Source organism: Nannobrachium achirus, assembly GCF_963921795.1.
Source record: "Nannobrachium achirus genome assembly, chromosome: 10".
Taxonomy (NCBI): domain Eukaryota; kingdom Metazoa; phylum Chordata; class Actinopteri; order Myctophiformes; family Myctophidae; genus Nannobrachium; species Nannobrachium achirus.
In genome coordinates this window covers 58,163,800-58,180,874 of record NC_137819.1, presented here as the reverse complement: position 1 = coordinate 58,180,874, position 17,075 = coordinate 58,163,800, and the positions used below count along the sequence as shown (strand labels likewise).

Below are 17,075 nucleotides of genomic sequence, written 5' to 3'. Positions count from 1 at the left end.
TCACTCACTCACTCACTCACTCTTCTTGCATGCCACACGTGTGCGGCTGTGCGCACACGCACGGACGGACGCCGCACACACACATGCACACATTAGGCACCATTTCAACTAGCAAAAGTTGAGTTGATCCATGGACTTCAGAGTTCAGGTATGGGCTTAATATTGATGGGCATAAAGGGATTCTATTTGTGTGGTTGCCCTAACAGGGCATCATCTGGGAATCAGATGTAGAGGTCAGCTCCATATATGGAGATCTAGGTCAGGGCTAGGCAACTAGAGGGCATCTTAGGTCCTCTCCCGGGGCTCCCAGTCGCTTGGACAAAGAAGTACTGCATGTAAAGGATAATTAATAATAATAATAATACTTTATTATTGTAGAAGTCAGAACGTTATTCTAACATTCTCCTATTGGAAAAAGAAAGTTTTGCTTACACTAGATAAAAATAAGAAATTCATTATTATTTATTAAGGAAAATAAAGAATGTATTAATGCTTGGATATGTTGTTTGCTTTCACCGCAAACGAATGCTGGCTTACTGGTGTACTGGATCTGCCGGGTTTCATAGTAAACTGCGACCTACAGTATATGGTCACAATTATACATACAGGGTATCCACCTCTTTCCGCGGGAGTTTACTGGAGATTATTTGGACCACACTTCCGGTTTAACAGCAGACATACAAGCTCACGTCGCGTCGCAGATGCAGCCCGTTGTGAGCTTGTAAATCACACTCGGCTGCAGCGCCGGAAGCTCGGTACAACGTCTGCGCAATGCACTATGGGAAAGCCGTGGATAAAGCTTTTTGAGACATATAGCAGCAATCCGTTGCAGTCACTTTGGTCACACACACACACATTCATTTGTTCTGAATACACGTGTGTGTTTGACTGTTTGTGTGTGTGCGTGTGTGCGCGTGTGCGTTCGCGTTCGTCTCTGAATTAAGAGGGCATGCTGAGAGAATAGGAAGCACCTTCTCTGTGCCAACCTTCTTCTTGGCACACACACACACACACACACGCACGCACGCACGCGCGCACGCACACACACCACTGGCCAGTGATTTGCCAGTTTGTCTTCTTGCCACTTTCTTTCTTCACGACCTCACTGTGTCGGCCCCCTGCTGTGTGTGTGTGTGTGTGTGTGTGTGTGTGTGTGTGTGCGTGTGCGTGTGTGTGCGTGTGCGTGTGTGTACTCCACTTCTATAACCTTGCCTGGGACGTTGTAAACAGGACACTGTGTAAATATTTGACAGTTCACATCAATTTGAAAGAAAGAGTGTGTGCATAATGGGTTTTGGGTCCATTATTTGTATTTATTTAAAACCTACTATGTGACATACCGGTAATATCATTTATTTTGGTACTCGTGTAATAGCTGGGAAATGTATGAATAGACCATCACACATTGGTATTGTCGCTGTTGTGCAGAAACCATTGTGAGCTTGCAGATTCGTTATTTTCACTACTATTTAATATTTTTTTTAAATACAACCATTTTGGACAAGGTTTCCGCCTGACTGCAGTGAATACAGTATTAGCCTCATTATACAGCCTATCATTCTAGTGCAGTGGTTCTCAACATTTGGGGGGGGTCCCCAGACCTTAATGTGCAACATTGTTTTCTCGCTCAACAGTTAACAAACCAGCATGTAGCATCTTCAACAGGGGGTCCGGGAATAGCAGATCTAATTGCAGATCTACAAGCTCACAACGCCTCGCAGTAGATCGGCTATTTTCGGCAAAGAGGTTTGGTGTAGAGGGGAAAAAAGAGCAGACTAAGTACAGAGTGAAAAGGTCAAGTTTATTAAGTATTGACGGTTCAAGTGGTTAAATATCTGAAAACACAAATTGACATGAATCCAAAATACACTGATAATTGTGCTGTCAAACAATGAAACTATATGGAATCTATGAAGAGGTTGAGGGGGTCCCTGCTTCATCTCTCTCTCAACTAAGGGCTCCATGGCCTGAAAACCTGTTCTAGACCCTACAATGTGTGTCTGTGGACCAAATGGATCCGTTAGGGTCCATTTTTTTTTTTTTTTTGAACTTTGTTTTTATTTCAGTTTTGGCAACTTGTACAAATATAATAAACATATTTTCACAACTGTTTTTTTTTTTTGTTTTTTTTTTTCTTATACATTTTTCAGCTGTATACCACTTGTATAAAAAAAAAAAGGAAATAGAGATTATTTGGCAAAAAAGCAAACAAACAAACAAACAAACCAAAAGCACATTCGAAAAACGCACATTAGGAATAGATGATACAGTAGAACAGTGTATTCTATGTGAATTCTATGTGAATATGACAGAGGAGAGAGCGTCTAAGTGGGAAGGTATTGAGAGAGCTGGGGCAGAATGAGAAATCAAAACATTTATATTTGAGGGAACAGAAGAAGTTTGATCCATCAAAATTGGTGTAGCTGGAGTCCATCTTTTAAAGAACAAGTCCGATTGAAGTCTTAGGGCGTAAGTAATTTGTTCCACTTGATAAATTTCACGTACCTTAGCCACCCACATGTTGTATGTTGGAGGGTCCGGTTTCAACCACTTAATTGTAATACATTTTATGGCCGCTGTGAGTAGTATATGGAGTAAATATATTTTGGCTCTGCCCTCTATTCCGTTAGGGTCCATTTAAGCCCCTTTTCGACTGCAGTTTTAGCACCACACCACACCACACCATACTACACCACACCACACCGCACCACATTACAAAAAAATACCCCTATCGGTAAGAAACAAATTGACCATTTTAACTTTGATTATAATACAATATAAATTTGTATTAGAACTATCCTAATTATAATGCACTGTAATGGATTATAACTGTGATTATAATACATTATAAAGTATTAATGTATTACTATGATAATTAAAATACACTATAATAGATTATAATAGTGGTTATAACACAATAGAATCTATTATCATGTATTACAACTATATCCTGGTGGTCTAAATGAAAAGTCAGTGAGTGATCAGTCATTATGAAGTGTTTGGCCCTGTTTGGCCTAGCTCAGACCTACTCTAGAGTGGATACTTTTTAAGTACCCTGTTTAGTACCACTTTCACACCACTCTACCCAGGTCCTTGTAGTGGGAAAACCTGGCACAAGTGGGCGGTGTGGTGTGGAGTGGTGTGGAGTTGGGCCAGTAGAAAATGGGCTTTAGTCTGCACAGATTATAACTGTGGAGCTACAGTAACTGTAACACGTCTTTCCTTCAACTGCAAACCCCAGCTGAGTGCCAAGTGTTTTATGCCTAGTAATTATCAGCCTAGCAACAGGAACACGGTGACAAGCTTCACACTGATCAAACAGAGGAAGCATGCACGTGTCTACCAGGTATGACCACAGAAGGTGTCTACAGTACGGTCTTACTTTCCATTCCGTACATCTGTCCGGCCTTCCTTTTTTCCGTCCGTCTGTCCGTCCGTCTGTCCGTCCGTCCGTCCGTCTGTCCTTCCTTCCTTCCTTCAGTATAAAGAAGCAGGCACGTGCACACATAGTCATCAGTTTACGGCCGAGGAGCCCGAAGATTTTTCTATGTCTTTCACTGCTGGCTTCTCCTACCTGTTAACGCGGGGCACTAATCCAGTTCCCATCGTGCGTGATCGGACACTGCTATGCATCGTGTGTTTGCGTTTTCCATCAGCTTCTCAAATCCGTTGAAACTTTTTCAATTGATCAATCCGTTCTCCATCTGTAAGCCGCGGTGTTTACCCAGAAAGCTAACAGGCCGGAATAGAGGACGGACCATCCACTTCCGGTTTGCGGCTTCAATGTTAATCGGTCCGCTCCATAAACCGATCCCGGAGCATTAGTTCCGGCCTATTTTAGTTCGGCTTCGATAAAAAATAAATACATTAAAGCTTATTAAATCTTCGGGTTCCTCGGGCATGGCAGAGAAGCCCTACAAAGGGGTATTTTTTTGGCAGAGGTTGTGTTAAAAAGTGCCCTCTCCAGACCATGCATGCTATAGTGAAAATAGCCGACCTCCACGTCGTGAGCTTGGAGGTCTGCTATTTTCAATATTTTCATCAATAGGCCCTTTTAGATAGTTCAGCCCCTGCCTCTCTATCATTCTCTGCACGTCCCTGTCAAGAAGCCTCCCTCTTTCATCTATGCGTCTTAATCTGTAATGGCCATCATCACATACAGTAACACTCACTGAAAAACCACTCGTCAACTTTTACTTTTTTCTAGTGGGTGGTTGGAGGTAAAAGCACCCCACCCCAGTTCCAGTAAGGAGACACAAAAAAAGAAAGTGGAATGCTAGATAAAGGGTGCAGATAGGTGAATGACACTGGTGTTTGCAGACATGTGTACACCCAAGATAACATTCCTCCCTCAGCGGGCACCTTGAACTAAACATCAGGGCTGACTCCTGGCTTGTGGAATGACAGACATGTTAAGGTTCTAGGAAAAGGGAGTTGTGGTTTTCCAAAGGCATTTCCCTTACACTACCGCAGCGGTCCGCCAGACGTCCTCTGGCAGACGTGCACGCGCGTGGACGTTCAAGCGCATAGACACATACAGTATGCATGTGTCCATATAGACACACACACGCGCGCGCGCGCATGCCCGGTGAAGTGCATTTACTCAAGTACTGTGCTTAAGAACAATTTAGAGGTACTTTTGCTTTACTGGAATTTTAAAGAGACAAATATTGTACTTTTACTCACTACAGTTATTTTGAAAGCTTTAGTTACTAGTAGTGACGTGTAGATTTTGATTATTATTACAAAACACACATTCCCTATTTAAACTTTGGCTATTTTCAAAAGATTCTTATACATTTAGTACATGATGATAACTTGTGAAACGAGACATTCTGCATAATGAGTACTTTTGGTACTTTAAGTACAGTATAAGTGTTTCTACATTGCGCTAGTATTGATACTCTTGTACTTAAACAAAAGATGGGAGTACTTCTTCCACCACTGGCATGCGTCCACATAGACACACACACACACACACACACACACACACACACACACACACACACACACACACACACACACACACACACACACACACACACACACACACACACACACAGGCCAGCACGCAGACACACATGCTGCATTCTTCCGACTTGATTCAACCAAACAGCCAGCTGTCCGACACTACGTCAGCAGCCTAAGAATTCTGCGGGGAAATGCCATTAGAAATCAGCTGCTTATTATCCACTGTGTGTGTGTGTGTGTGTGTGTGTGTGTGTGTGTGTGTGTGTGTGTGTGTGTGTGTGTGTGTGTGTGTGTGTGTGTGTGTGTGTGTGTGTGTGTGTGCGCGCGTGTGTGTGTGTCTGCTCTTCATAATGAATGATGATATGTGAACTGTAGTTAGTAATGTGTATACTCCATAATAATGACTTACAGAGTGACTGAACTCTCTCCCAAGTAGAAGCAGACAGACAAAGAATGCCCTGTGGTTTTACTATTACATATCCTTAGTCATCGCTTCATATTCCATCTCCATTAAACAACAAACCGGTTTGATGTTTAATTTAACTCATTTAATGCCAGCCTATCACCACTAGAGGGCGCCCAGTGACCAGAGAATAATGGAGATATGCTGGTAATGCATGCCCAAGCCCTGGAGCCATGACTTGCCAGAACACTTTCCTTTGAGCATGTACAGGAAGAGGATGAAGTTAGCTTGAAGTTAGCTATTGGCTACCAAGCATTTTAGATTTAGATTTTCGTCAACTTAGCCATGATTAAACCTTGCACACCTAATGCATGGGAGAAGAAACAGAGAAAATGAGCTCTAAAGATCCTGGATTGCATTGGAGTGGATGGTAAATATCAGCAAATATCGGCAAATATCGTCCTTTGTAAGCAGAGGACAAAAAAAAAATGTTTTGATTTTTTTTATTTTTTTATTAAAAAGCCGAACTAGTTCGGGATCGGCACTGTGGGATGCGATAATAAAGCCGAACTAGTTCGGGATTGGCACTCAATGAGTTAAGAAGGGAGTCCTGTGAGCCGTTCTGTTTTATGTATGCAAGCGCACTTTTGTTGTTTTGTGTTTGGAGCGTTTGGGCTCCAAATAAATGTCCTTGTGTGAGCCTCATACTGTACCTTGCACTAATGCTTAATTTATGCTTTGTTGTTGGGCTCTGGTGTCCCGTGCCCAAAATAGCAGATACACAGGCTCACAACGCATCACATCACAACATGTTGTGAGCTTGTAGAGTATAAATCAAGTTATTACACAGCTTTGTTGAGTGCTTGATTCTGATTGGTCACTCGCTGAATTCAGCGGTGTGTTATTCCTTGATAATGACCGCTCCGCTCTATATATCAAAGCCTCAGTACACCTGGTTGCTCTCAAGAATGTTTTTGACAACATTTGAAGCGAGAAAGAGACAGACGATGCGGTAACCCGAAAATTGATTCTGTTTGATCAACACTTCCTTGTTTTCCGAGGCGACCGCGTTGTGCTCGGCGTATGATCATGCGACAATATGGAATATTTCCACTACGCAAGGAAATACTTTGTTTTGTTGTTACCTTTGGGTCAGTGTATTAATTTATTTAACACTTTGCCTGCCATAGTTGTGCCATAACTAATGTAGATTAGTCCGATATCTTTCCTATTGTTTTTACCTGATCTTTGAGGGCCCCATGTACACAGCATGTGTCCATTATGTATGTACACAGGGGGTCCCGGTCACGGCTGATGAACAGCTTTTCTTTCACACAGAGAAGAAAAAATAAAACTGTGATGATCCGTGCGTAAGTTATGGTCCATAGAAAACAGTCCCTTTTGACCAAAAGCATGATATGGGAAAAGAATCCAAGATAAATTCGATTTGGATGCAAAAAACCCCACCCAGTGGGAGTGAGCGGTGCCTTGCTCAACAGTGCCACTTGAAGGTAGGTCACCCAGCGGTATTGCAGCTGTTGAGGCCGTACTCATACATATGGACAGACGGAAATACAGAATTGGGTCAAATGTTGGAGCTGTAGGCAGTGCTCAAATATGGGTGCAAGAATTTCACCAAATATTTCAACAGTTTTCACAAATACCGAAAATAGCAGATCTACGAGCTCAGACTGTGTCACGGTGCATTGGGGTGCATCCCCCCATTCCGACGTGCTGCCATTCCAACATCCCCCCCATTCCGACACTAACCCTATACCTATCCCTAACCCTAACCTCTATGGAAGTGCTACCACTCAGACAATTAGAAGTCAATGTCGTAATGGCAGCATGTCGGAATGTAAGCCTGTAGATCAGCTCTCTTCCACTATTTGATGTACAAATAGGATTTAAGTGGTTAAAGAATTGCAAAGAACAATTGCAGGGACAGTTTTGAGGAGAGAAAGCACAACATTGCGAGGGAATGTGAGGAGCCCAGTATTTGCGGTTGCTCAGTCTGTTGGCTTGTTCCAGGGACGTGCTGGGCCCCTGATTCAGCCCGGGAAAAAGAGTTGGAGAGGCCCTCATTGCGTGCTATAGAGAGAGATCTCTCTCTATAGTGCTGCTGCTACTCAAAGATTTGCCATTTCAGATCATGACAAGTGACAAGCCAGTGGGAAAATTACTGTACATGAGTTATATTTCGTCGTTGTCGGGTGGAAACCTTGTATGTCCAAAACCGTTTGTTTTGTATTTATCATTTTAAAAATGATTTAAACTAGTGAAAACTGCCGATCTACAAGCACACAAGTGCGAGGCGTTGTGTGCTTGTAGATCTGCTGTTTTCACTACTTTTGTGCTACGGCCTTATATGATGAAGCAGGGCTTTGCTTTGCGAAAAGATGTATCAATTTGAAACTTGGAGATACGAGGTTTCTGCCCGACAGTGACGATTTACTTTGTTGGCCGCCCAGCCCCCAAAATGGAACGAAGGCCGACATTTTATTTACATTTTTTTCCTAATGGCCGGCCTGTCCCTGGCTTGTTCTATGAAAAGACACACGGGCTGGGATGCCTGGAGCAGAGGGTTTGTACGGTGCCATCCACTGTGGTGACGGACAGAGCACTCCAAGGAAAGAATGGCACATGCAGTACACTAGTGCTTCTCAAACCCTTTCATTGTCCAGCACCTCTAAACTAACTGACAGACCCTGGGACGTGCAGAGAATGTTAGAGAGGCAGGGGCTGAAATTTCTAAAAGGGCCTTTTGGTGGAAATATCGAAAAATAGCAGACCTCCAAGCTCACAACGCGTCGCGCTGCGCTGCGACCCGTTGTGAGCTTGGAGGTCGGCTATTTTTGGTGCTTGATACCACCCCGAAGCAAGCATAATCAAGTCAATACTGGGATTTCTACACATAATTGCAATTCTTTCATCATAAGATGCTGCATTAAAGTTCAGGAGAGTTTGGGCAATGCTGCCTTCACATGGAAAGAGGATATTTGCATTTCTTTCACCAAAGTAAAAACTGCATTCATGGTCTGGAGAGGGCACTTTTTTACAGATGAGTAAACGGGCAGGTGCTCAAGCCCCCTTTGATGTCTATGTGTGCAAGTGCCTGGACAGACCCCCATCTGGAAATATTTGAGAGTGGAGAGAGACAGGATATAGGGCGAGATTTGATGAATGACATGCAGCAAATCCGGAATCGAACCTGGGACACACTGTGTCAGGCATCAACGCCTACTGTATGTGGTACGAGCCTGAGCCACTTGACATACAGGCGCCCCTGTGTGATTGAACACATTCTCTCGAGACATGAGGAAGAGGGACAACCTGAGTGGGCGTTCCCTTTTCTTTGACGATGGCTAGCCAGATTGGATTGAACATGAAGCATCGAGATTGATTCAAGACACTTTGTGTGAGTGGAGATTCACACGCATGCGTGCACGCAAGTGTGTGTGTGTGTGTGTGTGTGTGTGTGTGTGTGTGTGTGTGTGTGTGTGTGTGTGTGTGTGTGTGTGTGTGTGTGTGTGTGTGTGTGTGTGTGTGTGTGTGTGTGACTGACAGTTATTGGCAGTGCATGCCGTCTCAGTACAGGGGATGCCAATCAACTTTAATGAAGTATTCCGTAATCTCATCAATATTGTCGGTGGGGCAGTACTAAGATGGTCTCTTAGGCCCACACTTATATCTTTCCAACTGTACAAAGGTTTGGAAAAGATATGCTTTATACAGAATTTAGGAATATTTTTATATAATTATTTACACATTATACATACAGTAAATGCAATATAAAATGTATATTTCAACTCCCAAATAATTTTTCTCTATATTTTAAGACTGTGCTGTAGGCTGTGTCATAAGAGATGCTGTGACTGTTTGAAATATTGAGTTCAAGGGAGATATGGAGACTTCTGGAACGAGACCTTGATTCTCATCTCTCAGATACCCTGCTTTGCCAAAGTTCTCCTCCCGTTTCTCTGCCTGTCTTCTGCCACAATGTCTCTCTCTCTCTCTCTCTCTCTCTCTCTCTCTCTCTCTCTCTCTCTCTCTCTCTCTCTCTCTCTCTCTCTCTCTCTCTCTCTCTCTCTCTCTCTCTCTCTCTCTCCTCTTCTTTCCTTTCAATCTTTTGTTTATTCTCTCCAGTCTCTTTGTCTATATAGCTCTTTGCCAATTATGTTCTTTTCATGGGATGTTTTACTCTCATGTTGCCATTTTCTTTATCTTTGTTGACACCCTCTTTCTCGCTCTCTTCCTATCTCTATATCTATCCCTTTCACCCCCCCTCTCTCACTCTTTCTTTCTCTCTCTCTCTCTTAATACAGTGTGATTGATTCCTTTGCCAGTTGGTGTCTGATTATCCACAGCCACAGTGTGAAAAACGCTTCCTTTCTCTCCATCTATCTCTTCTCTCTATCTCACTGACTAACTCGCTCATTCACACATACGCACGGCCGCGCGCAGCGCGCGCACACACACACACACACACACACAGGATGGAGTAGTGGTGGGCATGGACTGTGTTTGTGCGCGTGCGTGTGTACTCTCTCTCTCCCTCTGGTGTAACATAAGCCTGGTGTTTCAGCCCACTGTGGAAACATATTGATTTTCCTATGTCTACCATAGCAGACATCTTGTCTCACTCTCTCTCATTCACTCTGTCTCACTTAGGGCTGTCACGATGCCACGCGTTGTGAGCTTGTAGATCGGCTATTTCCACTATTTAAAAAAAATGTTAGATCATTTTTTTCAACATGGAAACGATTATGACAATTATGTGAAATAATCGCGATTATGTCAAATAGTTGCCATTAGACGATGATTTAATAATTGTGACAGGCCTGGTCTCACTCTCTGTCTCTCTCTTTCTCTCTGTTAATTCCAACATATTCTCACCCCCAAGTAGTCAGACACCTAACGCCTTGTCAAGGACCCTACTGCGTCACAAGAGGGGACGCTTTGGGTATGCCTACTGCTTCAAGTGGGGGACGCTTTGGGTAAGCCCAGTGGTCTAAGAAGAAGGAAAAAAAGTCATTCCCGAAGTGGGATTCGAAAACGCTATGTAAGGTTTACCAGCCACCCGACGTTACCTATCACACCACTATCCACGACGCCGGCGGGTTAGTTTTACTGAGGTTAAGGTTTGGGTTAGGGTTAGGCATAGTTTTACTGAGGTTAGGTTTAGGGTTTGGGTTAGAGTTAGGCATAGTTTAGGTGGACCTCCACGTTGCGTTAGAATCCTCCACTTGCGTTAGAATCCACGTTGTCAAAGATAAAAGCACAAAAAAAAGTGGCTTTGTCAGCCAGGATTGCTAGCTCAGTCGGTAGGGCAGCATGGCGGTGGTTTGCGTCCCACTGACGATAGATACATGTTCGAGTAAACATGTGTCGTCGCATGCGCACTAAGACTCTCTCTCCGTGTCTTATCGGATGACGCTGAAAGCGTCCCAACATGTCTGCACGGGTGACGTGAACGGGCTGTTAATTCACTGCCAGTCCTGAAACTGTCTTGTGATACAGAATCATTGTGCCTGAACTGTCTTGATTCTACAGGGAATAACACAGAGAGAGGGGGAGGGGGGGGGGGGGTGCTATAAAGCATCCATATGGTGTGTACGTCCATGGAACAACCACACACAGCTCCACTATCTGTCTAACCAGCTGAAACAAATGCACACGCCTGCACGCACACACAGACAGATAGACACATATTCACACTCTTTCTCTTTCACCCACCTGCTCATCGCTGCACACTCCTATGTGCTCAACCCTCTCAGGTTAGAAGTAGGTCACTAGTGTATTTCAGGACAACAGTACACACACACACACACACACACACACACACACACACACACACACACACACACACACACACACACACACACACACACACACACACAGTGACACACACACACAATCTCACATCCCAGAAACATACCAATTATCTCACCACAACACTTGTAATTAGTCCCACAGTGTGTGAGCGTGCTGCCAGCATTCACCACACTGCTGCTTCAGTTTGTGTGTGTGTGTGTGTGTGTGTGTGTGTGTGTGTGTGTGTGTGTGTGTGTGTGTGTGTGTGTGTGTGTGTGTGTGTGTCTGTGTGTGTGTGTGTGTGTGTGTGTGTGTGTGTGTGTGTCTCACATGAGTCACCCAGGCCCTGTTGATGATGATGAGTTTCTTGCAAATATTTCCCCCCTAAACCACCGTTAACCAATGCTCTATCTAGGCAAAATAAAACTATGAAATGGGTCCGTATGAACACGAGAGAAACAAATCCATACTGCCCCATTGTTGCGGCAGGCAACCACAAAAGTCGACGTTTTTTCTTCGCAGTGAAATGAGTTAATGAAATTACTTGAAAAATCATTGCATTTTTTTTTTATTCATTCAACTCTTTGCTTTTTGGAGAATGTCTTTTGAAAATGTTTTGAAACAATAATAACTCAAAACTAACTGTAGGAAACAAGAAATCAAGGGACCCATTAAAAATGTGTCTGTGACCCACACATGGGTCCCGACCCAGTGTTTGGGAACCAGTGTTCCACTATATCTCCATGCTCACGTGTGTCTTCTTTTCCATCAGGTCCTACTGTGTGCCTGAGACGAAGCACTGCATTCTGGGGCCGTCTGGAACCCTGTCCATGGGCTGTACCACCTGTTGACCCACCCAGGGCCGTACCACCTGTTGACCCACCCGGGGGCAATCTGGCAGAGCTGTGTTGGATGAGGTGAGAACACTCCTTCCTGCCCAATATCCTCCACAGGGGTTGACACTAAGGTCTCAGAGGCACTTGCCCGTCGGGCAAGTACAGGTCATGATCTACTTGCCCTCAGGTCTTGGCCACTTGCCCCCCCACCCCCACCCAACACACACACACACACACACACACACACACACACACACACACACACACACACACACACACACACACACACACACACACACACACACACACACACAACAAAACCTGGCAACACTAGACAGCAGACGAGTTGGAGATGTATCTTAGCACAGAAGAACGCTAACAGACTGCAGTGGACACAGTGACACACATGCTGCTCATGATTAAATGCATTATGTAGCGCAATAGTGTGGATGTGTGTGGCTGGCTACCAACAGGGAGGGAATCATCGGAAAGGCACTGTTGATAGCACGGAAATATTAGACGCTTCGCACGAAAAATAGACGATTCGCGGACATTTTATCGCTTTAGCGCTCGAGCGCTCCTTCAGCAGCCTTTGCTATAGATTTTGGCACTTTTACGGGAATAGTTCTGTCTTCTTTCACTTTCTCCCCACCGTAAAGCGTGTGCATTAATCTGGCCATGCTTTAGCATAATGTGAATTTGCACGCCTTGTAGATTAGCTGTTTTCGACTGCTAGCTCAAGTAGCCACTGCTTTTACAGTCTATGAGCCACTGGCTGCACGTTCGTTCAGCGTGTGTGTGTGAGTGTGTGTGTGTGTGGAGGGATGGACTTGGGAGGGGGGAGCGAGAGTGAGATAGAGACAGACAGACGGAACACTAGCCCTGTTCAAGTAGGCACAGATTCTCATTATTGTAACTCAAAATGTGCACATGCCCTGTCGGGCAACCCAGTAGCAAACTTCACCTGCCCGACCTCTTTTTTTACTTGCCCCGGGCAGTCGGGCAACCGTTAGTGTCAATCCCTGCTCCATACCTCTTATTAGGGGTGGGCGATATGGAAAAATACAATTCATGGGTTGCATTTGTAGTCCTACACGAGCCATTTTGAGGACCAACACAGGTGTTTTGATTAACGTTGAACATTGGTTCTTTGCCAATCAGACAAATTGAACACCTGTGTTGGTCCTCAATATGGCCGGTTTAGGACTACAAATGCAACCCATGAATATCACGATATTTTCCCAAGCTGTATCACGATTTTATCACGATTCTTTTTCACGTTGGTTTTTTTATGGTTATTTTTCAAGTTACTTGACAAAAACTAGACTCTCTGGGCTCCTTTTGGGAGGTCTAAATTGAACTTTACAAGTATATAACTCTGACAGTATACAAATTTGTATAAGCGGAGACCTTGTATAAGCGGAGACCTTGACATTTTAAAGTTTGAGAACTACTGATTTAGACCAAAATGCAGGTTTAAATTGAATTCTGCAATGAATCTCTGTATTAACGATTAAACAGGATTTTTTTACAAGGCTCCCTCAATTGTATCATGATATATACGATATCACTGAAAAAGCATATTGTGGAGACATTGTATCGTCTCAAAGATAATTATCACCATATCGCCCACGCCTACCTCTTATCAGACCATCTAATGAGGGAGTTACTGTACAATGCTCTTTGATCGTGCCCCCGTGTGTGTGTGTGTGTGTGTGTGTGTGTGTGTGTGTGTGTGTGTGTGTGTGTGTGTGTGTGTGTGTGTGTGTGTGTGTGTGTGTGTGTGTGTGTGTGTGTGTGTGTGTGTGTGTGTGTGTGTGTGGGGGACAGCGTTTGTGGTGACATTAGATTTATTTACCAAGTCTTCTATTTGACACATGTTTGGTTATATGAGTAGGGTGCAACAGCAGTGGCAAGCAGTGGAAGGAATTCATTGGAATAATGACTAAAATGGGTAAAAAGAATTGCCTACTTTAAAACAAGCTCCATACTGTATTTGCTCTGGCTCTAAAACAGGGGGGAGCCCATTGGTATAGTGATTGTATGACAAGTGGGCTCCCACTTCAGTGGAATTAAAATCAAATCAAATGCACTGGGCATGGCGTGGATGTGTGCCACGGGAGTCATGAGTGACAGGTTTATTTGCAAAGCGAGGCCCGTGGCGATGCAGCAGCAGCGGTTACGACTCCAAAGATCGGCAATGACAAAGCTTGTTACATCAAATTAAATGTGACAGTCAAACTAACAACTCCTATGCCGGAACGTCACTCTATCGGGCAGTTGCTTAATGCTCTAAAATAAATGCAGTGGTGGAAGAAACACTCCGACTTTGTAAAAGTAGAAATACCACAGTGTAAAACTAGACTATGGAAAGTATTAGTTGACCTTTCACTCTGTACTTGGTCTGCTTTTTTTCCCCTCTATAAAACCTCTTTGCCGAAATTAGCCGATCTACAAGCTCACAACGCCTCGCAGTGCGAGGCGTTTTGAGCTTGTAGATCTGCTATTTTTGGCTACATTTCTCAGAATATGGACGCTAGTGTTCAAGTGGTTAATATAAAAAAAGGAGAAAAAAGGTTTCTATCACACAAAGATTTGGAGGACCCCCTGTAGTAACTCTGAGGACCCCCTAGGGGTCCCAGACCCCCTGTTGAAGACCCCTGGTATAGCGGATGACTCGCAGTAAGCTGGTTATCATTCTCACATTAATTTAAAAGCAGTGCACATGGCGTGGGTAGGGGTGGGTGTTGGCAGTCAGCGAGATGGAGAAGGAGAAAAAAAAGCATCATTCAATTATTAAGACGCAGCCCTCAGGCTGTGGCTAAGTGAGGTCGCCGAGTTTGTTGCGCTGCCTGCCGGTGGTGTGATTGGTGGAGAGCGAAATTCGAGGGAAAGCGAAAGCGTTGATCTGCCTAGCGACAGTTGCTGTCTGTTTACCCTGCCTTCACCAGAAGCTCTCCATAAAATCATACTTCAGCGGTATCTTTCATGCACACGCGCACACACATATACAAACAAACACACACACACACAAATACACGCACATACAGTGTGAGAGTAAGCAAGCGAGAACATGCTTCTTCCTCCGAGTGTGTTGGAGAAGGAACGCGCTCTGTGAATGATGTCTCTGTTTGAGAGGAGCGGAGGGGAGGGGAGGGGAGGGGAGGTGAAGCCAGGCATTTAAACGACTTCTCAATGTTAGGATACTGTTTTAGACTGTTTTAGTGTGTGAGTGTGCGCAGGTTTTTTGCATGTATAAACATATATTTAAATATATTAAATATATTTAATATCACACATTTTTGAGTGATATTCTTTTATTCAAATGCCTCGAGGCCCTCGATATTGTCATTGTGACAGTAATATCCTGTTGTGACGATATCAATTCATTTCTATGTATTTGTAATAGCAAAACACGTTGCTGTGTGATGTTTTGAGAGCTTGTGGCTGGACTCGTTTCACTATTATTCAAAAAAATCCAAAATGCCAGAATTCACTTTAGTTATATTGTGCAACCTCTATGTACAAACTCTTCAAGTAGAGATGAGAGATGCGATACAATCTGTCTCCGCCTCCTGGCCTCCATGCTCCATCCATCCTCGGACATCCTATCTGGCAGTCAGAGGAAATCAATGGTTATTCACGTCTCTTTCCTACTGTAAATACCCTGCTAGTAGTTTTTATGCACTTTATTTTAAAATGGACCAGTATGTCGTTTTGCTGGTCCCATCCTAATTTACAGCACACTTTAAGACAGAATAAGATATAATAAAGCCATAATAAGAAATAAAGCCATAATAAGAAATAATGTGTTGGTAATTAGAACTAATATGTTTTATTAGACAGAAACAAAGACAGAATAGCAGAAAGAGCGAATACATTCTCTGGCACTGGCACCTGCCGACCGGCAGTTTGGCCATCAGTCGTGCTGCATCGCCCGGCGATAGGACCGGCGGCCGCCGCACGGATCTGTAGCTAGGACCAGCATCGCTGGTAACTGCCGCGGCAGCCACCACCGCACGGACCGGCAGTTTACCGCGACGGGACCTGCCGGTCCGTGCGGCGGCCGCCGGTCCTACTGCCGGGACTGCCGGTCGAACTGACAGGCCTATCGCCGGCGATGCAGTGCGACTGCCGTTCGAACTGCCGGTCGTGCGGCGGTACCTGCCGCGGTAGTTCCGCGGCAGGTGCCAGAGAATGTATCCGCTCTTTCTGCTATTCTGTCTTTGTTTCTGTCTAATAAAACATATTAGTTCTAATTACCAACACATTATTTCTTATTATGGCTTTATTATGTCTTATTCTGTCTTAAAGTGTACTGTAAATTAGGATGGGACCGTTTTGCTTTTGAAAGAGACAGTAACAGACTGTTGACTGCTGCCACGAACATGCATATAACTTGCCATGAACATTGAGTTTTAGCTATCTATAATTCGCACGTGCACGCACGCACACACACACACACACACACACACACACTCACACTCTCACACTCACACTCACACACTCACACTCACACTCACACTCACACTCACACTCACACACTCACACTCACACTCACACTCACACTCACACACACTCACGCACACGCACACTCTCTGGACTGGCTTACAGAGGATGACAACTCACTCTGGATGAGTTTTACATCAGGAGGCGGTTTCCTGACAATGTTCCGGGGCTTTGTAATGTTTGATGATGAGTTATTTCATTCAGGCGAGTGGGTTTGAAACACTCTGACTGACACTTCACAGCACAGTACCAGCATGAAATGAGTGAAGACCTGTCATTCTGTGTTCTGTGAGCACACCTCACACACACACACACAGGGGCGTCACAAGGGGTAGGAAAGTGGGACTGAGTTACTGGGGCCCAAAGTGGAGGGGCCCTAGTAACTTTAGCTATTGAAAAATAGCAGATCTACAAGCTCACAGCGCGGCACCGAGTGCCGCGCTGCGAGCTTGTAGATCTGCTATTTTTGAAAAGTCGTGAAAATGTGTGCAAAATCTTTGAATATGTATTTTTTAGGCGAACATTTGTAACTCAAATTTTGC

General features: G+C 44.3%; 1 protein-coding gene across 2 annotated transcripts in view; it reads left to right on the top strand.

Annotated features, from left to right (window-relative positions):
* atxn1a (ataxin 1a) overlaps positions 1-17,075 on the top strand; it is a gene marked incomplete at its 3' end in the record, with an annotated part of 177,600 nt that overhangs the window by 118,272 nt on the left and 42,253 nt on the right. For both annotated transcript variants that reach the window (XM_080734826.1, XM_080734827.1), the window contains exon 3: positions 11,961-12,105. The remainder of the gene's footprint in view (positions 1-11,960; positions 12,106-17,075) is intronic.